Source organism: Sorex araneus, chromosome 5 (assembly GCF_027595985.1).
Source record: "Sorex araneus isolate mSorAra2 chromosome 5, mSorAra2.pri, whole genome shotgun sequence".
Taxonomy (NCBI): Eukaryota; Metazoa; Chordata; class Mammalia; order Eulipotyphla; family Soricidae; genus Sorex; species Sorex araneus.
This window is the reverse complement of record NC_073306.1, coordinates 46396957-46418732: the sequence shown is the minus strand read 5'-3', so window position 1 is coordinate 46418732 and position 21776 is coordinate 46396957. Positions and strand designations below refer to the sequence as shown.

At 52.8% G+C, this 21776-nt stretch overlaps 1 protein-coding gene across 1 annotated transcript in view; it reads left to right on the top strand.

Annotated features, from left to right (window-relative positions):
- The window catches only part of EPB41 (erythrocyte membrane protein band 4.1), a 171503-nt gene continuing 149727 nt past the window's right edge, over nt 1-21776 (top strand). The window contains exon 1 of the mRNA XM_055140803.1: nt 1-93. The gene's annotated coding sequence lies outside the window, so the exon portion shown is untranslated. The remainder of the gene's footprint in view (nt 94-21776) is intronic.

Sequence of the window (21776 nt, the reverse complement as noted above, 5' to 3'; positions counted from 1 at the left end):
CCCCGGCGGGGCAAAGTGGCAGGAACCTCTTAAAGGGCGAGAGCCGCGGCGGGCGAGGACGGCCGGGCCGGGTTCCCGCCCCGTCCAGCCCAGGTGAGCTTGCAGCGCCTGGGGGGCGACCCTGAGTCCCGGGGTGGGCTGTCTGCTGGGGCTGGAGCACATGGACCCTCCCCCCGCAAGGGTTCGGGGGGTCCCGGCCGGGCGAAAGCCGGGTGCCAGGGTGCGGGGAGGGGGCTCGGGAGGTCCAAGCGTCCGAGATCCAAGCTGGGGGTCCAGGGACGCTGAGGAGTCTCGAAGTTTTGGGGTGCGGGGGGGGCGCGGGCCTGTGTGGGGCAGGGTCCCGCCCGGCTCTGCAGCGCGGCGCAGCCTCCCCGCGCCCCTCCGACCCCGCCCTGCGGGCCCGCACGCTCCGGCCTTACGTAACTGACTTTGAGTTTCCCGACGGAGGGGCCGCGTGCTGGGGGGCTGCCCATCCGCGCGGGTCCCCGCCGGCCCGCACCCCCCGATCCTCTGCGTCTCCGCGCGTCCCGGAGTCCCGGTCTTTCCCGGGGTCTGCCCTCGGGAGTCAGCCTCACCTACACTTTCCGGCAGACCCCACCTCTTTGGGGTGGGGCCGAACTTCCCCCCTGCACGGCGGAGGCGGGACTTGTGCAGGAGACCCTCGCCCGGGCGCGGGAAGGGACGGTCCCCGGGAGGGAGGGGCTGACCGTGACCCTACAGTTCCCGGATCGGACGAGGGCCGAGGGGGCCCCTCCTCGGCTTCCGGAGCCCTTTTTCTTTGTACCGGGAGGGGACCCGGGGCGGGGGAGCCTGGCTGCGCAGGTGCGAGGTGGCCTGGGAGCGGCCTGGGGGCCGGTCGGGGGCACCTGGGCCGAAGGGGAGAGGGCGGAGCGGAGCTCGGGCTCGGGGCCCCGAGGGTTCAGCAAACTCCCACCTTCACCCCAGTTTCAAGCCTGCGGGCTGGTCTTGGCAGGAGGCTAGAGGGCTGGAGAGAGGAGCAGTCGCGGGCAGGCAGGCCGACTGGGGGCCCCGCCCGCTGTCCCCTTGGGTCAGGGAGGCGGACACTTCAGAAATAACTCCTCTCCCTGCTGCTTTTGGGTTCACGGAAAGTGCGATTGCAGCTCCGAAGTGGGAATTGGAAGAAGAGGAGGAGGTGCGACTTTTCAGAGGGAGATGGCGGGCTTGGGAAGAAGGGACCCCAGGACCTGGGGGGAAGGAAGGGAACACCCCAGGCCCCTGGCCTTTGCCTGCCGCTGCTGACTTGGGTTTGAATTCTGGCCCTGCCACTTCCTTGCTGTGTGACCTTGTATGAGTCACTTCACATCTCTGAGCCCTAGTTTCCTCCCAACACAATTGGAATCAGAAGATGCGGGGAGAACGTAGTGACCAGAATGGAAGCTGGTCTGGGAGCCAGTCGGGGCAGGTGTTTTAGTTAGCGAATAGAACCCAGCCGCTTTTGGGTTGCTGCTGTTGATAGGGGAGAGGCAGGCAGGGCCGTGTGGGAGTGGGTGGGGTGCTGGGCGTGTGGGTGACATGCAGTGGGGCAAGGAGGCCCCACCCCCAAAGTTCTCCTGCTCAGGCCCATCCCTGCGCTGTCTAGACCAGGCTGACCTTGCTTCCTGAGGCCCCAGGTGCCAACAGAAGCTCCCAGGGCTCGCGGCTGCCCCGCCCCCTCCCCCGGTGGAGGCGGAGCTCCTGGCAGGACACCCCCTCTGCACAGTGGACTCTGGCCAGGAGCCTGCTGGGCAGGAATATCCCAGCCCAGCTGGGAGGATGCTGACTCTGTGGGCCTTTGAGCTCCTCCACAGGCCTCTGCTGGCTGGGCCGCGGATGAGCCCTGCCCCGGGTGGGAGTGGGGAAGGAGAGAGTGGAACCAGCTTGCGAAGCCTTTCCTGAGTGCCTGGAAAGGCTGGAGCACTCGGACGGAGCCGGATGGGACACCCACAGAGGCTGCCCTGAGACTGGCTGTTTGTGATGGCTCCAAGGGCCAGAGTGGGCTCCACTCCATCCAAGGGAGTGGCTCTTGAGCTGGGAGTGGCTCCCCTGCACCTCTGCACCGCAGGAATTCTTCCTTCTTCTTCTTCTTCTTCTTCTTCTTCTTCTTCTTCTTCTTTTTTTTTTTTTTTGTGTGTGTGTTTTGGGCCACACCAGGTGGTGCTCAGGGTTTAGTCCTGACCCTGTGCTTAGGAATCACTCCTGGAGGTGCTCTGGGGACCATATGGGACACCAGGGGTCAAACCTGGGTCAGCCACCTGCAAGTGTCCTGTCCACTGTACTGTCGCTCTGTCCCCCCAAAATCTTTATTCTTTTCAACACATTTTTTTTTTCACTTTATTTTTTTTTTTGGTGAAGCAAGATGGATTTTACTGAATGAAACTTAAGTGAGGGGAGAGAAAGAGAGGAAATACAGGAAATGCATGCTCAAGAGAGAACCTGGGCTTCTCTGGAGTGGAAATAGCAAAGAAATAGACAAGCAGGCAAGGGCGAACACGGGCTTGAAGCAAGCTCAACACATTTTCTTGACTTGCAGTGGTTTGGCAGACTATGAAGTTTTTGTCTATGAGATTTTGCTTTATGAACCTGGTTCTGCCCACCATTAGTCCAGAGCCCAATGTTTCTCTTAAAGGAGGCAGGAGTCTGTGCCTTTGTCAGCCGTGGCCAGTGGCTTTCTCTTCCTGGGAACAAGGAGCTTCTTTCTCGGGGTTTTTATAGTAGCCAGTGTTAGGGCCTCTGGCTTGTGCTTGGTCCTCCCCTCTGCTCGCCCCCGGAGATGGAGAGGGGCAAGATGGGATTAGGCTAGGCTGCGTGTGATGGGCTCCTAAGTCCTATTCTTGGCCTGTTTTCTCTAATTATAATTAGAGCCTCTCTGTCTCTGGGGCACTCAGTGCGTGGACAGGCACTCTGTGCAAAGCCTCTAATGGGCAGCATTAACTAATGCGATCCTTGCAGCCTCATGAGGGAATCGGCATTAGCTCTGATTCATCAGAGTTGTCCTCAGTGAATCAGCTCAGCTACAGTCCAAACAGCTACGAAGGGGCTGGGCTGGAATTAAAACCTAGGTCTGGGGTTGGGGCTCGAGCTCAAATGTGAGAGTACATGCCCAGCGTGTAGGGAGCCCCAAGTCTGACCCCCAGCACCGCATGACCCTCTGAACACGGGCTAGACATTGCGGGGAGTGCCCTGGTCTCATGAGAGCCACTGGGCATGGCCCCAGTTTAAAGAAAAAGCGAAAGGGCCAGGGAAATAGCTGGAGCGCATGCTTGTCATGTGGGAGGCTGAGGTCTGATCCCGTGTACCACAGGGGTTCCCTGAGCCTCGAGGTGTAACTCCCAAGCACTGAGCTGGGAGTGGCTCTTGAGCACTGTCAGGTATGACCCAAAAGGGAAAGGCAAAGAAAAAGAATACAGAGAGGGAAATACTGGAGGACAAAATGCAGGCAGGTGGGCGTGGGCACCCCCACTTCAGCCACTGCAGTGGGCCCGGAGATGGAACGGACACCAGGAGCCCCTGATGAGCACTGCACCCCACCCTCGGCCCTGGTAACTGGGGAAGGAATCACTCTCGTCTGCTTCCTGGGTTACTGTGAAGATCAAAGGAGGAGACTGTGGTCGAGTCACATCGTGAGAATGTGGCTCTGATGTTTGTTTTCAGTCTAAAGCTGCATCCGGGCTGTTTGTGGGAAGGCGGGCTGCCAGCGCCTCTGCTGGGTGTTTCACCTTGAGCAGACTCTGGGAAGAGCCCTAACAAGACCACACTATTTGTTGAGTCGTTGCCAGGCTCCAGGCTCTGGGCTCAGAGCGTCCCCTCTCATGGTCTCCCTAACCTCTGTGTGGCAGGAAGATGGTGGCTTGGCCTGCAGTAGGTTCCCCAATTCCCCTGCAGACAGAGCCCTGGTAATAATAATAGCCAGTTCCCTGTGCCTCAAACATTGTTCAAATGGTTTTACATGCATTAACTCATCTTCACAATCACCCCAGAGGTGAGAACTCTCAACACCCCAATTTTTCAGTTGAATAACTGAGGCAGAGGGGAGAAACGGGCTCAAGATCAGTCACACAGTTATCAAGTGGTCAAGCCAGGGTTGGCCCAAGACCACCAAAGTTGCCCAAAGCATTCTGCTTGGCGGTGATACAGTTATTCTGGGGGCCCTTCCCTTAGCCCAGGGATAGCCTTCACACTATTCCCAAGGGCCTGCCGGGCACAAGGTGATGCTGTTAGTGTCTGCACCTGGGGTCCTACTGCCTCCAGGATTGGGGGACTCTGCAGGGCTGATGAACTCTCGGATGATCAGATTCTAATATGGAGGGTGGCTGCCCCCTGGAGCCCCAGAAGCAGGGAGCAAGGGGTTGCCCTGGGCCAGGGCCAGGCACAGAGGCCCTGGGAGACTGGGGTGGCTTGTGTGTGTCTCACTGCTGTCCTTTGCTTCCATGTGCTGCTGTGGTGATGGTGCCCTGGATTCTCCCACACCCGACCGGCTGCGTGTCCCCGATGCTGTCTCTGGTGAGTGCACTGGGTTTTTGAAATGTCTGGAGTGAGGGTGGGGGGCTGGATTCGAATGCGGGTTCTGAAGTCAGGGGGTCTCTGTCGCTGCTTCGAGGCCGAAGGCCAGAGGATGGGGCGGGCAGGATTGAGGAAGAAGCATGTGAAATGGGTCATGCCATATAGTACCTGGCCCGATTGTTCTGGAACCAGCTCCTTATCCTGTCGCTTGGAGCGGAGCTGTTCTTTGCCTCTGTTTCCCATCTTTGCAGTGTGAAAACCGAGCCTTCACGAGAGGTTGTGTGTCCTTTCATGCACAAAAGGCACAAGGACTTGTGCGGTCTGTCCACTGCTGTCCCCGCTGCACCATGGTCACCGCTGCACACAGCAGGGGCTCCGTGAATGCTTACAAATGAAGGAGCAGACTCCTTCGCGCGGTGGCGTGTCCCCGTGTTTGGTGTTAGATACATGTCTGCTGTGAGGCGTCCAGGGCCTGCACAATGAACACAAGTGCCCTCTAGGCTCTCCAGATTGGGAGTTCTTGGGGACCAGGGCTCAGGGAAAAGGCACTCTGGGACTCTGAACTGAGTGTGGCACCAAGGGTCAAGCAGCACCCAGTGCGCTTGAGGGCTGGAAGAGGTGGCAGAGCCGCTGGCGTTCCTGGGACTGCAGTAGGGCATGAGAAGGCCGCCTGCCACCTTCTTATTTGGGGCCCTTGGAGAGATCACGGAGTGCTCTGAGTCTTGAAGCCCTGCCCTCGGATATGCCTGGTTGCACCCCAACATGGATCGGGACGTAGTGAATGAGGACCCTGGAGAAGGGCTGGCTCCGCGCCTGGAGTGCTGTTTGCTGGCTTCCTCCAGCTCCTTCAGGGGAGAGGACGACACCATTGTCCTTCTTGGCTCCATTCTCTTTGAACTGCCCTCCCTGTGGCCCCCACATGCCCAGCGGGGTGGCTGGCTATGCCCTGTGCCCAGTGACCGAGGACCTCTTTGGCTATGTGACTGGGCTCAGTGACCACCTTCCCTGGGCCTCAGCACCTTCATCTGTAAATTAAGGTCAACAAATGACACTTCCTTAAGAATTGCCTAACGAGGGGCCGGAGCAATAGGATAGCAGGTAGGGCACTTGCCTTGCATGCGACCGACCTGGGTTCAATCCCTGGCACCCCATGTGCTTCTCTGAGGCTGTCAGGAGTGAGCCCTGAGCACAGCTAAATATGGCCCCCAAACAAAAAGCAAAACAAAACAAAATTTAATGTGGGGCCTGGGAAATAGCCCAAAGTTCTGGGGCTCATACTTTGCATGTGGGGACCCTGGCATCAATTCCTGGCACTGCAGCCCCCTGAGCACTATTGACATTGCTGGGAGTGACCCCCAGATCCCCTGAACACAGCACTGCCCTGTGCACCCATCCCCACTCCCAAAGGAACCATTTAATGAGCAAACGGGTGGGCTGTTTCCTGGGTTTGGCTGAGGGCTGTCCCGGAGCATCACATCTGATGTTGGCTGTGGATCTAAGATCTGCTCAGGTAGTTTTGTTATTTATTGGATGTTTCTTATACGCTGGGATTGTTATAGGCTATTTTATCTATTTTTATTATTATTTTGGTTTTGGGGTCACACCTGGCATTGCTCAGGGCTTACCCCTGGCTCTGTGCTCAGGGATCGCTCCTGGTGGGGCTCAGGGGACCATATGGGGTGCCAGGGATCAACCTGGGGTCGGCTGTGTGAAAGGCTAGTACCTTAGTCCCTATACTATCTCTCTGGGTTTCACCCAGCAGTGCTCAGGACTTACTCCTGGCTCTGCACTCAAGGGTCACTCCAGAGGACCATTTGGGGTGCTGGCGATGAACTTGGGTCGGTTGTATGTAAGGCAAGTGTCCTGTCCACTGTACTATTGCTGTGACCTGATTTATTATTTTATATTATAAATGCGTTTTTAGGGGGATTTTGGGCCACACCTGGAGGCGCTCCAGGGTTACTCCCAGAGGTGGGGGGGGGACCTTGCGGTGCCAGGGTGGGACCCGAGGCCCGGGGTGCCCTTTCCCCACCCCTGTGCTCTTTTATTTATTTAAAACATTTCAATGTACTTAAAAAACTTTTTTTGGTTTTTGGGCCACACCTGGCAATGTTCAGTGATTATTCCTGACCCTATGCCCAGAAATCACTTTTGGCGGTGCTCAGGAGACCCTAGCGGGTGCTGGGAATGGAACCTGGGTAGGCCGCGTGCAAGGCCAGGACCTTACCCACTGCACTACCACTCTGGCCCCAACCCTGTGCTTTTTCAGACTCCCTGTCCTCCTAGTTACTCCTTGAGAATAGCATTGTGGTGCCCACTATGGACCAGGGAGTGAGGCTGAATTATCGAATGAGTTACCCAGTCATGTAATTATCTTCAGCGAGGACTCCCGTTCAGACTAGATCCTCCCTCGTCAAGATTCCTTTCAGTGTGAAATTCTCTCACCTCCCCCAAGGAGGCAGTCTGTGTCTGAGTCTTCTCATTTCCCTCCAATGCTGGTCCCGATCCCTGCTTGCTATTGGGTACACACACACAGACACACACAGACACACACACACAGATAACATAGAGGCAGACACACAGATACATATGCATCAAGAGGCAGACAGATGCACACACATAGAGACCGAGATAGACACAGACACATAGAGACACACATACAGAGAGACACACAGAGAGGCAGACAGGCACACACAGACACAGACAAATACACACACATGCTGCTAAGAGCTGCTGGGCTCTCTGCTGGGTAAACACAGATGGACACACTTTTCCTCTCTGCACCCCTCCCAGTTCTGGCACCCTAAAAGTTTTGAAGAGAGGAGATGACGGAGTAGGAAGACGCCCCTACTCTCAAATGCTATATCCTTTGCTTACTGTGGACCTTGGGCAAGATGTTTAACCTCCGGGCAGGCGCCTCAGTGCCCTTAGCTGTCACAGGGCCAGGAATTCCCTCTGCCACAGAGCCCCAGAACCCTCATATATGAGGCACTCAGTGACTGGACTCACTGTTATTACTGTCACAGAACAATGACGAGCATTGTCTCGGGATGACAAAGGTATTCTTCTGTGGACAGTGGCCACCAGGTCTGGGAGGGGCCTGTGGGGACTGTGGCATCCCTACTTGACAGGTTCTGAAGGAGGAGTGTCCCTCCCTTCTTTGGTTGTCTGCTGTCACTGTCCCTTCTCTCTGCCGTCCCTGGGCTGGGCCATGGGCTCAGAGAGGAGTCTGTGGGGTCTCGTGTCCCCACCACTCTCAGGAGCAGTTGGGACCCAGCACCCTTTGATCAGTGCACCGAAGTGGGTGCTGTGCCTAGCCTCAGGGCAAAGCCCCGGAGCAGCACCCAGAGAGAGTGCACAAGAGCGGGGGCCGAGCCATCTGTGGAAGTGGGGACCGTGTGCCCAGCAGTGTCGGGGAGGATCGCATGTGTGTGGATGAAGAGCATGTGGTCACCTGGGAGAGCTGCTCCAGGGGGAGGTCTGGGACGAGAGCAGTGGGCAGAGGTGAGCCAGGAGGACCTGGGCAGCAGGAGGGAAATGGCCATGGGAGGTCTCAGGGTCCCGGCCAGTGGCACTTGCCGGAGGGTCTGGTTGGGGGGACATATTTGGGAGGAAGAGCCCGAGGGGGTTAGTGAAAGCCCCCGAACAAGGTGAAAGCTGCTTGTTTGCCGCTTGTGGCGGCTGCCTCGGGCCTCCCCATGGCATCTCTGGTTGCGTGGGTCACTGCAGCAAGACCCTGGTCACTGGGACTCTCACTGCCCACCGCTGTCCTGCTTGGCCCTGGCAGGGTCTGAAGGCACGTGAGCACTTCAGGGAAGGGGAACAGAGAACACCTCTGGATTCTGCAACCGACCTCTTGTAGAATGAGTGTCAACCTTGTCCTGGAATGCTCTCCCTCCTGGGGCCTCCCTCGTCCTTTCCTGAAAGTGAGGTAACAAGAGCTGCTTGGAGCCATACCTGTAGCTCAGTGGCGGGGCTCCTGCCTCATCTCATGTACAAGACCCTGAGTTCAAGTCCTGGTTCAAGTTCAACCAGATTAAAAAGGTTTGCTTCCCTTAAGTATCCAGTGAAAAATTAGAAACTTTTTTTTTTCTCTTTGTCTTTTGCTTTTGGAATATACCTGGCAGTGGTGCTCAGGGGCTACTCCTGGCTAAGTGCTCGGCGGGGGGATGGATTAAACCCAGGTCTCCTGCATGCAGAGCACGTGTTCAGTTGTTGAGCCATCTCTCTGGCCCTGAACCAAGCTACTTGATGGGTGCTGTGTCCTCAGTATATATGTACTAATTCCCAGGGACATAAAGGTGACTCAGACGGGGATCCTTCCCCTCAGGAAATATCATGGAGCACTTGAGGGTGAGTCCAGCGCAGTGGAGAGCTAGGTCTTGAGAGCTAAACTGGAGTGGTAGAGCAAGGACCTCTGGGCACAGGGGACAGCATAGCTGGAGATCCGGTGTCCCCTCTCTATGGCTGGAGCCTTCAGGGAGGGCTGGGCGGTGCCGGGGTGAGGCACGCAGTGGGGACGCCGGGCTGGATCACCTCCCTGCTGTCCTTCGGCACCTTCAGAGCTTCCTGTTCTTCCTGACGAAACTGCCCTCGCCCCGTCCACCCTGCTCCCCGCTCTGCCCCTGTCCCCCACCCACCTGCCAGAGACAACAATCTGAGCCAGGCAGGACCAGCCCCTTGGAAGCCTCCGTGTGCTTCTGTTTCCACCTCAGCAGGTCTCCCTTCGAGGGACGCTTTCCCGGACCTCATTCCCCCGAGGGCCCTGTCCAGCCCTGCCTGCCACAGGCGGGCGGCTGAAATCTGCAGTCTCTGGGCTCCTGCGAGTCAGTCCGTGCCCTGGTTCCACCCACCACTTCCCCTGCCTCTCCTCTGGCTGGCTCTGGCCGACACAGGAAGGAAAAGATTAAGAAACAAGTTCAAATCTCCAGAGCGGCCCTGGCCCTCGGAGCTGACTCCCCTCTTGCCCCTTGCCCGCCTTGGCCCCGAGCCCAAGGGCACTGCCGCTCCGCCCGCTCCCACCCCAGGGACCCGCCCTGGCTGGAGGCCAAGGGCTGCAGCTGCCTTGAAACTGGACAGACTCAGGGAAACCCGCAGCTTTGGTTTTGCCCTGGTAAGGGGGCAGGGGAGGGGGAAGCTTTTTCCTGGGAGTGGAAGAAGAGTGTGACACCCTGTATTTGCACCCCCCTTCGCCCCGGCCAGTCTGTGAAAACTGGACTCTGGCCTGCCCCACCCCCTCGTGTCGCCCGGCAGAGGCTGGTGGCCAAGATACTTTGGAGCAGATGCCTACAAATCAGCCTCTGACCCTTTACAACTTGGGTGCCAGTGGGTGAGATGAGAGGGACCTGGACCATCACTTCACGCCCCCAGGCCTCGGTTTCCTCTTCTGTAGAATGGGACTGGTTTGCTGTGGAGAAAGGCAGGAGTGAGATGAAGCATTTAGTCCGGCCTCCAGGCTCATGGCTGGGGCTACTGTGGCTGCCCTGTCCCCTTCCAAGTGAGAGACCTGGACTGGAGGATATTGTGTCTTGTTGAACAAATGACATCTAGCAAATCTGTTTTCTTTCTTTCTTTCTTTCTTTCTTTCTTTCTTTCTTTCTTTCTTTCTTTCTTTCTTTCTTTCTTTCTTTCTTTCTTTCTTTCTTTCTTTTTATTATCATTATTATTTAGGCATTTTGGGTCACACCCAGCAATGCTCAGGGGCTACTCCTGGTTCTGCACTCAGGAATTACTCCTGGCGGTGCTCAGGGGACCATATGGGATGTCAGGGATTGAACCCGGGTCAGCTGCATTCGAGGCAGATGCCCTACCCACTGAACTATTGCTCTGGCCCCAAGCCTGTTTTATTATTTATTTTTTTTTGAAAGGGACAAGGTTTTAGGCAATGTTTGGTGATGCTCAGGGCTTACTCCTGGCCCTGTGCTCAGGATCACTTCTGGCAGGCTCAGGGGGCCATCGGGGATGCCAAGATTTGAATCCGGGTCAGCTGTGTGCAAGGCAAGTGCATTATTTGCTGTACTGTGGCTCTGGCCCCCAGATCTCCTTTAAAACCAAAGACTCAGCCTGTTTAGGTAAACAGCTACCTCTGTCCCTCCTGCCTGTACTCACTCACCCGCTGCCTGATTTTGTCCCCTGCCTCTGCCCATCTCGGGCTGCCCATCCTGGCACCTTGCCTGAAGGGGGCCACGAGAGGACAGTTTCTCTTTGCAGCCTCGGCTCCCGGGATGCCACTGTCAGGGCTGGAGCGAGAACTCCAGTGGGCCGAGCATATGCTTTGCATGCAGGAAGCCCCAGGTTTGATCCCTGGCATTGCATGGTCCTCCAGGAACTACTGGGAGCCAGCACCCAGCGCAGTCAGCAGTTGCCCTGAGCACTGCCAGGTATGACCCAAGTCCCTCCCAGCCCCCAGATATGTCACTGCCAGCACTTTGGAGCAGCAGAAAGTAGGAAGAATCGTGTGTCACCCAGGCCTGGTGGACTGAGATCCTGGCCACTGCCCACCGGGGGCTGGGACGACACAGAGACTTTGCAGAGGCTTGGCAATAGGCCTGGAAGAAAAAATGTCTTGGGTAGAACAGCTGGAATGCCAGACTAGGGGATGCAGTGTGAGTGTCTGGGCAGACACCCAGTTTTCTCAGCCTCTGTGTTTTGATTGATAAAAGCAGGGGGGAGGTGGTGGTTTGATGTCAGAGATTTCTACTGATATTATAGGACTAAGGAAGGGACTTGGCAGCTGACTGGTCAGGTCAGGTCCCTGCTTCACAGCTCACTGACCTGGGGGCCTCTAGCAAGGTGCTTGTGGAGTGAGTTCTGGTTCTTTCCTTTCAGAATGGGGAAGGTGAGTGCCCTCTCTCTGAGTACACAAGGGCTAGGTAGAACCATTCAGGTAGAGGACTCAGTCTCTGGTTGGTACATCCGAACGATTGGTTTCCTATGATGAGTAGAGACAAGAAGGCAAAAATCAGTCGGTCAGAAAAGAGTTCACTGTATAGACAGGCTTGAGAAATACACAGATTTGGTCAGTTACTCATTAGGATGAACATAGATGGGACCCAGGAGAGGAGCAGGAGAAACCTGAAAGCTGGGGTTCGATAGGCCTGCCTTTGGGCTGTGTGGTGTGGGGCAGTTACTTCTCTCCAAGGGCCTCATACCTGCGTCTATGATCGAATACATGATACAGATTGCTACCACCTCAGGACCTTTGCATGTGCAAGTCCCGGAATTCTTTATTCCTCCCAGTACTTTCATAACTTGTTTTCTCACCTCCTAATTGTTTAGTTTAAATGTCCCCTTCTCGGTATATATTTACTGACTTATCCTATTTTCACGGAATCACGTTTCCCCATCAAATTCCCATGCTTTCATCTCTTTTTCAACGTAGCTTACTAAATTAAATAAAAATTACTAAATTAATTTTTTAATTTAAGTTTTTAGTTATTGGGCCTGCCTGCAGTGCTCAGGCCTTACTCCTGGATCTGTGCTCAAGGATCACTCCTGGCAGGGCTTGAGGGATTATATGAGTGCAGGGGATTGAACCTGGGCTGGGCGCATGCAAGACCAGAATACTACCTCTCAACCTTCTGCTTCTTTTTCTTTCTTTCTGTTTTTGGAGAAGAGGTTTGGGCCACATCTGGCTGTGCTCAGGGCCTGTTCTTGACTCTGTGCTCAGGCGTGACCCCTGGCAGTGCTCAGGGGACTGTAAATGGTGCTAGGGATTGAACTGGGGGTGGCTGCGTGCAGAGCAAATGCCTTATCTCCTGTGCAGTCTCTCCAGCCATCCTCTTATCTTTCTTCAATAGCAATAGCACTTTTCCCTGGAGGTATACTATAGTTTGGACCAGAGAGAGATCTTTAAGGGATGAAGCACTGGCTTTGCACATAGGAGACCCAACACAACATGGTCCTGTGAGCTCTGCCTGAACCACTCGTAAGCACTGAGCCAGGAGTAATCTCTGAGACCTGATGAGTGTGGCCCCCAGACACACACACAAATATATATACTTCAGAGATTACTTGTTTATCTCTTCCTATAGGAATATAAGCTTATTTGTGATATTTGTCTATCTTGTTCATGTAATTATATTCCCTCATATCTAGAACAATGCTTGGTAAATACTTGTGCAGTAAATTAACGAATAAATAAAGACTCTCTCTGGGTCTGTGCGGAATACACTGTGGATTCTTAACAAATAATTGTCTTAGTTGGCATCACCCTTTCCATATGTCTGATACTTTGGCTGGGACAAACCCTTTTGCTCCTTCCATTATTTTTTCCATCCATTTTGGCCGAGCACCCCAATCTTTTGTTCCTGAGCCTGAACTATGCAGAATTTCTAGTTGGGGCTGTTTGGCTGTTGGGCCCACAATGGTTATTATGTCATTATTGATAATTAGTACTTAGACCCAGAGGATTGAGGTTTTTGTTTTTCAGCAGAAATCATAGCAAAAAGCTCAGCTAGCCAGCAGGCCCAGCCCTGGAACAACTTCCTCTGTTCTTCCCGGCTATGGGTCTGGGCTGAGTCTGCATAACCAGCTCAAGGACCGTCTTCCCCAGAAGGAGTCCTGCCATGTGTCCCCCGAGCCCTAGGCTCTCCATTCCCAGCCTGGTATAAAGGCATCCCTTCACTCTGGGGGCATTAGGGAAAGCGTTTCCAAATGTTCAGTGGGTAGGGGCATTTTCTGGTGCTCAGAGCCCAGTTAGGCTGCTGTTAGCCTCAGGAGCACAGTTTCAGCTCTCGGCAGAGTTGGTAGGCCACTTGAGGCATATCCTTGTTCTCTCTCTCTCTCTCTCTCTCTCTCTCTCTCTCTCTCTCTCTCTCTCTCTCTCTCTCTCTCTCTCTTTTGGCTTTTTGGGTCACACCCGGCTGTGCACAGGGGTTATTCTTGGCTCTGCACTCAGGAATCACTCCTGGAGGTGCTCAGGGGACCATATGGGATGCTGGGAATCGAACCCAGGTCGGCCATGTGCAAGGCAAATGCCCTACCCACTGTGCTATTACTCCAGCCCCATCCTTGTTCTCTTGCTGAGCTTCAACTTTCACATCTGTCAAGTGCATTTGGATATTAAAAACAAAACAAAACAGCAGTACTCCTACATTATTTAAAAAAAAAATGAGGGGCGGGAGCATGTAGGGTGTTTTCCTTGCATGTGGCTGACCTGGATTTGATCCCTGGCATCCCATTTGGTCCCCTGAGCACTGCCAGGAGTGATTCCTGAGTGTAGAGTCAGGAGTAATCCCTAAACATCGCCAGGTGTGATCCACAAAGCAAAAAAATAAAAATAAAAAATTTAAAGACAAAATAAAACACAATCCTGGAGAGCACCACAACTGAGGGTGTGAGCACTGGCCACTGGCCATGGCGCTGTGCTATCACTCCAGCCCCTGCCCCATAGCTTCTTAAACTCAGGGTCATGATCCCATACAGGGCTGGGTAATTTTTGGGGTTATACCCAGTGGTACTCGGGACTGCTCCCAACTCTCTGTGCTCAGGGTGGCTCCTGGCAGTGCTTGGGGGGACCAGGCAATGCTGGGGACTGAACCCAGGCTGCCTTCGTGCAAAGTATTTGCTCACCCCATTGATCTACCTCTCTGGCATAGCTGTATAACTTTTTTAAGATTTTGTTTTCAAATAATTTTATGCTTTATTATCAGTAAGTGTTTGCTTTGTATACCTGTTTTATTTTATTTTATTATTATTTTTTTTTGTTTCTTTTGGGTCACCTCCAGCTATGCTTAGGGCTTACTCCTGGCTCTGCACTCTGGAATTACCCCTGGCAGTGCTCAGGGGACCATGGGAAGCCAGGGATCGAACCCTGGTCAGCTACATGCAAGGCAAGCACCTGACTCATTGTACTCTCTGGCCCCTGAATACCTATTTTATTTATCAAAGTACCCAGATCACATAAAAATTTCTTTGGTGAAAAGGAAGTGGCTAGTGGAAAAAAGTTTAAGGTTGTTTGTGTGGGTAGGATAATCATGACCATACGGAATAATCTGTCAGCCATCAGGAGGGTGCCAGAAATCAGTTTCTCTTGCACAAGTGTTTCACTTCTCTGAATGAGTTCACTTCTCTAATAACTTGTTTGGATAAGTCCTTTACTTCCATCTCTGTAAAATGGGAAGTACTGTCACGTCTTACGGAAATGAAATGGTGTCTCTGCATAGCAGTGACTTGCTGTATTGGGTTCTTTTTAATTTTGGGGGTACTGGGGGCCATACCTGACTGTGCTTGGGGCTACTGTTACTCCTAGCATTGTGCTCAAGGAGAAGAATCAGTTTGGGCAGTACTTGGGGCACCACGTGGTGATCACCAAGAGTGATCCCTGAGTTGAACACTGCTGGGTGTTAACCAAAAACAAACAAGCAGCCCCCCCGCCCTACTACTCCCCCCCAAAAAAACAAAACAACAAAAAAAAGAAAATCAAATCCAGTGTAGAAAAGGGCTCTGCAGAACTCATCTGTACACCCTCTTTCTAGCCATTTCATCCTAGCTCTCCTGGGTACAGTCACCCTCACATGAGGGATGAAGAGCAGGGAGCCCAGAGAGGGTGCTAGGGACTGAACGTCTCTGTCCCCCACGTGCACAGAGTGAGTACTTTGTCCCTAGCCTGATGGGATTTGGAGCTTTGAGGGTTCAAATTTGATAAGATCTGGAGGGAGGGGTTCAGGGCTTCATGAGCACATGCCCAAGAGCTCCGGTTGTGACAGTTGGGGACGAAGTGAGCCAGGAAGAGCCTCTACCACACCCCACCAGGCGCGTACGAGCACCAGCCGGGGTTCTGGCCTCCAGAAGTACCCGGCCTGCGCAGCCTGTGCGGAGTAAGCCACTCAGTGAAGGGCATTTCCTTACGAAAGTCTGCACCGAGTCGAGGGACACGCTCCAGCCACCGGGAGTTCCTGCAGCCCTAAGAACACCACTGACCAGTGGTCACTTCCCTCTTCCTGCAGGACAGCAGCTCCGGCACTGTCATGCCCCAGCAGCTGTGGAGGATCTTGGGGCAAGTCACAGCCTGTCATTTCTGGGTGCCCGGTTCCTGCCTGTTTCCCATTAGCTCCTCTCCGCCCTCTCAACCCAGAAGGGACCAGGCTGACAAGGGGTGTCACTTGTGCCACCCTGGTGCTGGAAGAGGTGTCACTCTCTGAGGATGCTGAGCCTGTCCTTGTTTTCCCCTGGGAAACCCTCCTAGCCTAGAGTTCTTGGCTCTGGGCGGATCGAGCGGGTTAAGCTTGAGTGAGCAGGAGGCTTTGCTGGATCAGGGTCATTCCACTCACTCCAGCTGCCCAGCACTGGGGGCGGGGAGGTCACGGGAGGCCAGATCCTGGGGTCCCTCTTTAAATGTCCCCCACCTCCAATCCGAAATAGCCTCTACCAGGAGCCTGGGGCAGATGTTGGTGTCGTTCATTCCTGTCAATTCCAAATGGCTCTCCTGCAAATGACACAAAAGGGATGTGGAACCGAATTTCAGTTGTGTGACATTGGGCACATCTCCTAACTTCTAGGTTCTAGTTTCTTTGACCGTAATGAAAAGCCATTCTGCTTTGCAAGGGTAACTGTGAGGGGAAATGCAACCATGTATATCAAGTACGCAGAAAGTGCCCAATAAAAGCAGTTGTCACTATTTTTAATAATAAACAAACCGTAAAGTCCCTTGCAGCTTTCCTAGGCTCAGACTTTCCGAGGCTTTATGGAAATTTAGCTTGGCCTCAGGCTTTGGAAGGGAAATGTGGTTGCCTTAGAAGGTGGCACGGATAAAATCCTGTACTAGAGATTGGAAGTGTGGATTCTGCCCCCGCTGTGTTGTATGACCTTAGGACAAGTCTCTTTTATATCCACACTGTTTAAAAGCCAGCAGCTTGGGCTGGAGGATCTCTAGGGGCATCTTCAGTGTAACATTTTGTGATCTAGCTCGAGACCAGTAGATATGCCAGCGCCACATACAATGCCAACGTCCTTCCCGTCTGCTCCCTGTTTCTTGGAATGTCTCCACGGCAGAATATAACCTGCCAACTCCAGAGTATGAATTTTAATCACTTTTTTTTTTGCTTTTACTGAGCATAGAACACTCTAAGACAGAGTTTAATGCAATTTTTTGTAAGCAAAGTGCATTGTATCAAAGAGGTCAGAACATGTTCTGTGTCTTCCAATATGAAAGACAAGGTATCGCATGAGAAGTACTACAGCTGCTGATTTCTTTTGCCTTTAACTCAGAAATGGCTAGTACAGGGGCTGGAGAGAGAGCACAGTGGATAGGGCATTTGCTTATATGTGGCTAACCTGGGTTTGATCCCTGGTACCCAGTATGGTCCTCTGAGGCCATTCTGGAGTAACCCTTGAATGCAGAGCCAGGAGTAAGCCCTGAGCACTGCTGGGTATGGCCCAACCCCAACCCCACCAAATGGTGATGCAAATGTCACTATTATTAGGGGAAAAACATAGTTCTAAAATAATATGCTCTAAATTTGTTTGTGGGCTTCTCAAGTGATGCCCTGGGAGTCCAGGGGCCACTCCCAGTGATTTTCTGCCGACCAGGATAGCCATTTAGTGGGAGGGCCAGAGGATGTGGTGCTGATAGGCCTTGCAGTGCTGGAAGTTTCACAGCCCACCCCCGTGGTGCTTGCGGGGGCCTGTAGGACCATACCTGGCAGTACTGGGAACCTCCAGGACAATACCTAGTGGTACTTTGTGGCCTCTGGGGTAACATGCCAATGCTTGGCGGGGGGTGGGCGGTGGCGGGGATGTGGTGCCAGGGAAGGAATCAGGTTGTCCGTGTGCAGGGCAAGTGCTTTAATTTCTGTGCTATCTGGTCCTATGATCTACATTTTTAAAAAACATTAGTTTGATGGTGCCAGAGCGATAGTACAGTGAGTAGGGCTCTTGCCTTGCATGTACCAGTCAAGGTTCCATCCTTGGCATCTCATATGGTGCCCTGAGCACAGCCAGGGACCTGGTGTGGTCCCAAAACAAAAACAAAAAATCTGCAAAAAAGCATTAGGTTAAGTCATATGCAATTGCTCTCTTGACAATTTTGTTTGTTTTGTTTTGGGGCTACACCTAATGGAGCTCAGGGCTAACTCCTGGCTTTGTGTTCAGGGATCATTCCTTATGGGGCTCAGGGGAGCTCCACATATATATGGTGATGGGGATTGAACCTGAGTTGACTGGGTGCAAGGCAAGCACCTTACCCACTGTAATATTTCTCTGGCCTCTTTACCATTCCTTTTTTTCATTTTTCTTTTTCCTTTTTGGACCACACATAGTGGCACTCAGGCCTTACTCCTGTCTCTGTGCTCAGGGATTACTGCTGGTTAGCTTGGGGACCATATGAGGTGCCAGGGCTCGAACTCTTGTCAGCCACATGCAAGACAAGAGCCTTCCCCCACTGTACTATCTTTCCAGTGCCACCTTGATCATTTTAAAGTTATGAAATAACTTTTGAATGAATTGAGCACATATAAACAGATGAATATGCATGGAAGATACTTTGTCTTTGGAAGGAAGCCTCCATTAAATTACTGGTGGTGATTATTTCTGATTGAAGGTTCATGGTAATGTAAATATTTTTCTTCTTATATTGCTGTTTTCTAGGAACAATTCTAGTGCTCCTAAAAACTATCTCCTAGAACGGCATGTCATTGTATAAATAGTAATTTTCCTACCCAGTTATAGTGTTTGATTTATCATTTGTGTTTAAAAGGTCTAAGATGACTGTAGTCTTATGACCAGGGGCAGGATGGCAGGTCTACTCTTCCAGTACTTCTGGTACTGGGATTGATTTTTACTCAATAGTGACTAATCCAAATATTGTCTATGGGCCCAGCTTTGAAAAGCCTTCATTTCTTTCCCCACCTCCACTCTTTTTCTTCTTCTTCTTCTTCTTTTTTTTTTTTTGCTTTTTGGGTCACACCCGGCGATGCACAGGGTTACTCCTGGCTCATGCACTCAGGAATTTCTCCTGGCGGTGCTCAGGGGACCATATGGGATGCTGGGAATCGAACCCAGGTCGGCCGCGTGCAAGGCAAACGCCCTACCCGCTGTGCTATTGCTCCAGCCCCTCACTCTTTTTCTTCTTTTGTTTTTCTTTCTTTTTCTCCTTTTCTTCTTCTCCTTCTTTGTGGTGTGTGTGTGTGTGTGTGTGTGTGTGTGTGTGTGTGTGTGTGTGCGCGCGCGCGCGCACGCGTGCTATACCTACATGCCTACCTGGCAATTCTCTCGGATTACTCCTGTCTGGCTTTGCACTCTGGAATTACTCCTGGTGATGCTTGGGTTTGCCGGGTTGGCCACTTGCAAGGCAGACACCCTACCCACTGTACTATGACTCCAGCCCCTACCACCCCCACCTTCTACCCACAAGAGACTGTTTTCTTTGAGTCCTATTACTGTGAGGCAGCTGAGTCCCTAATCCACCCAATGCCCCACATATGGGAATGGTTCGGACTCCACTAAACTGTTCTCTCCAGTCGCTTTTTAGCATTTTCTCCAATCTCATCTCTTCCAGGTCACTGGAAGCCCCCTTCTCTCTTCCCTGACCTTCCCCGCTGGTTGCCTCCTAATTTCACCCCCCTCCTCTAGCAGCTGCTGTTTGCTTTTGCTGAAGCTCAGTTTGCAGAGGGGGAAAGATTAGGCTCCTTTCATGCTAGTCTTTTCCCCATCCCCCCCTTAGTGCCCTTGACGGCTCCAGGGCTGGAGCCTGACAGCAGCTAGGAGGGCCGGTATTCCCTAGGAAGGAAGGGGGAGGGGATAAGGGAGACCTTCATGGGCTCAGCTGGCAGGCGGGATAGAGATGAGCCCTAGAGACCCCGTCCAGGGGCTTAGAGCACCGCATAACCACGCCCCAGATGTGAGCTTGGAGCTGAGTTTCTGCCTAGGAAATTAGCCTCTGGGATGGTGCCTGGGTCCTTCACCCTTGGTACCCATGGCAGTCTGTGCAGGGAAAGTGGGAGTGGATAGGGGTTTGCAGAGGCCTTTGTGAGAGGACAGTGGTACATGGGCCGGGCAGTTTCTTTGCCTTCAGAGACTCCATTACTTATTCTGCTGCCCACATCCACCCTCCCAAACATGTGTTGATCTCAGCTACACTCAAGGGTCGGGCACTTGGCCTAGCAGTTAATGATGTATAACCTAATTAATTACAAAAAATACTTCAGGCATATGTAGTACTTTATAAATCCCTGACATATATTTGCTTTTGGAGCTCTACCTGGCTGTGCTCGGGCCTTACTCCTGGCTCTGTGCTCAGGAATCATTCCTCATAGTGTTCATGGGACCATCTGGGGTGCTGGGGATCTAACTTGGGACTGACTGTGTGCAAGGCAAGCACCCTGCTTGCTGTATTATCTCTCTGGCCCCTGTTTTATATTTGTTGTGTTTTCCTTTGTTTGGGTGGGGGGGGATGTCACACCCAGCCACTCTGTGCTTAGGAGCCTCTCCTGGTGGTGCTTGGGAGATCATGTTTGGGCATGGGATCAGATCTAACCCAGGCCTCTTGCATGTAAAGCATGAGCCCAGCCCCTTTAGCTCTCTTTCTCTCTCAGGCCTTTCTATCTCCAGCTGAGAATGAAAAACTAGTACTGGAATTTGGGTCTTTGAGACTCCAGGGGCTGGAGCGATAGCACAGTGGGTAGGGCGTTTGCCTTGCACGTGGCTGACCGGGTTCGATTCCTCTGTCCCTCTCGGAGAGCCCGGCAAGCTACCGAGAGTATCCTGCCTGCACGGCAGAGCCTGGCAAGCTACTCGTGGCGTATTCGATATGCCAAAAACAGTAACAACAAGTCTCACAATGGAGATGTTACTGGCACCCACTTGAGCAAATCTATGAACAATGGAACGATAGTGCTACAGTGCTACAGAGACTCCAGAGCCTGTGCCAATAGTTTTTCATGTAGTGCTGCAAGATTCTTTGATTTTAAGATTTATTATTTTGTGTTTTGGGCCATACTCGGTGATGCTTGGGGCTTGATATTTGGGGTTTACTCTTGACTGCTTCGGGGATTACCCCTGGCAGTGCTGGGGGACTGTATGTCACATGGGGGTAGAACCCGGTTGGCCTTGTGTAAGCTAAGTGCCTTACCTGCTGTACTATCTGCTGGCCCTTAAGATTGGTTATACCTGCTTTGTCTCCAGCCATTCTCTATTAGCCTGAGACCCCCTGCTTTTTTTTTCAGGGTGATGATTATTAAATACCACACACTCTGGGGCTGGTGTGATAGTACAGTGCTTACCCTAAAAGTTGATGATGTGTAACCTGTTCACATTGCATGCATCTGATCTGGGTTTGATGCGCAACACCCCATATGGTTCCCTGAGCCTTGCCAGGATTTATCCCTGAGAACAGGGCCAGGAGTAAGCCCTGAGCACAGCTGGGTGTGACCCAACCTCCCTCCAAATACTACACACTCCAAGTATCCAACCATGATGTGTGGGGGATAAGATGCTTGCCTGGGTTTGATTCCCACCACCTGGAGCAAATTCAGAGCACTGCTAGGAATTACCTTAGAGCATAGAGCCAGAAATAGTCCTTGAACACCACTGGATATGGACCACAAACAAGCAAACAAACAAACAAACAAACAGTCGTGTATCATTGGCTTGAAAGATGATGTTCGAGCCTGGTGATTGCTCTTCAGGATTTATCCTTCATGCTTCCTCCATGTCTGCTGGGTGAAGAAAGCCTTTGAGGGGCTGGTGCGATAGTGACAAGGTGAGAATGCACATGTGCCTGACCCCGATTTGATACCCAGCCCCATATGCACCCCCAGCCCCAGCACTGCTGGATGTGGCCCCAGTGGTTTCTGTGTACCACGGGGCTTAAGCAGGTTCTAGCACTGAAACCTCTGGCCTAATTGGTGGATGATCTCTGGGAGGGAGACCCCCCTCCAGCTCCTGAACTGCTTGGGAAGCACTTACCTCCCTGCCCTCCCCCCAGAAAAAACCCCCAAAACAATGCCTCTGAAGTACAGAGATTGTAGCAGGACCACGATTTTCTTCATCGAAAGCAAGACTGAACCCCAGGATCTGAGGATGGGAGCCAGAGTATTCAAGAACAGACACTTCACCCCTAGCTCACCGAACAAGCTTTGCCAACTTACTTGACCTGGCTAAGGCCTCAGCTTAGTCCTCAATTGTGTGAGCCCCCGTACTGCAGACATAAACTGATAAATGAATGGGGGATGATTCATTCATTCAAACAAGCATTTATTGAGTGTACACTGGGAGATGATGAAGCAGGACAAAAGGCCTTACCCACCAGGGCTCAAAGTCTAGTGGCTCAGCACTGC